This window comes from Poecilia reticulata, linkage group LG15 (assembly GCF_000633615.1).
Source record: "Poecilia reticulata strain Guanapo linkage group LG15, Guppy_female_1.0+MT, whole genome shotgun sequence".
NCBI classification, from domain to species: domain Eukaryota; kingdom Metazoa; phylum Chordata; class Actinopteri; order Cyprinodontiformes; family Poeciliidae; genus Poecilia; species Poecilia reticulata.
The window spans coordinates 22,544,291-22,545,262 of NC_024345.1; the positions used below are offsets into that span (position 1 = coordinate 22,544,291).

At 50.3% G+C, this 972-nt stretch overlaps 1 protein-coding gene across 6 annotated transcripts in view; it reads left to right on the plus strand.

The window, feature by feature from the left end:
- Positions 1-972, plus strand: part of ret (ret proto-oncogene receptor tyrosine kinase) — a 44,759-nt gene that overhangs the window by 24,598 nt on the left and 19,189 nt on the right. The gene's annotated exons all lie outside the window — the stretch shown is intronic.

The window sequence follows — 972 nt, forward strand, 5'->3', positions numbered from 1 at the left end:
AGTAAGATGGATGGTCAGTTGGATGGTTGGTTGGATGGATGGTCTAATGACCCTCCCCGCCCGTGGACTTCGCGCGGCTCCCTGCTGTCCTTGACTTCACCTTGAGCATCCTAATTCCCGGGGAAAACACGAGGAGTGATTCCTCCCCTGGCAGCACTGCGATCCATAAAACACGGCGCTGAGTGTTTTACAGGAAACGGGAGACGTCTCCTCCTGTAATTATATCCCGGTTATGTGTCGACGACGGGCGGCCATTTTGGGAACGCGCTAATGTCATTAGCAGGGAGCTAAACGAGATTTTCTGTTTGTCCCGGGGCGGTTTGAGGCCCGGCTCCCGTTTCAGGCATTGATCTAATTTGGTTGGATGACAGGAGGGTGAAATGCAGCCGCTGCTTCCTGAAACACGGAGATCCACTCAATGAGGCGCTGACCTTTTCATTAAATGGCTTCCTGAGGCCAAAACAAACATCCAGACACTCGACCGTTTGGACCCAGAGAGTCCGATCGTGAAGAACCGGCTGCACTGAGGGCAGCAAGTGGAGAAAAAAAACCCATTAAATGGTCTAAAACAACGAGTCTGACGGAGAAGAGGATCCATTCATTCAACCAGAGACACTTAGAGAAATTAGCAAAGGTTTAGTGGAAGGAAAAAATATGGCAACACATGAAAAGTTTTAGTTTCACACAGAAAATATAGTATAGATGAGATTTAATCTGAGTTCATCCGTCCGTCCATCCATCCATCCATCCGTCCGTCCGTCCATCCGCACGGTCAGCTTCAACTCACAGGGAATAGGAACAGCGGAGATGGAGCCGCCATTTTGGACGGTTTCAGTCAGTGGGCTGGCAGCATGGCGTTGAGGGGTGGGAGGGTTCTTATTCCATCCATCCATCCATCCATCCATCCATCCATCCATCCATCCATCCATCCATCCATCCATCCATCCATCCATCCATCCATCCATCCATCCA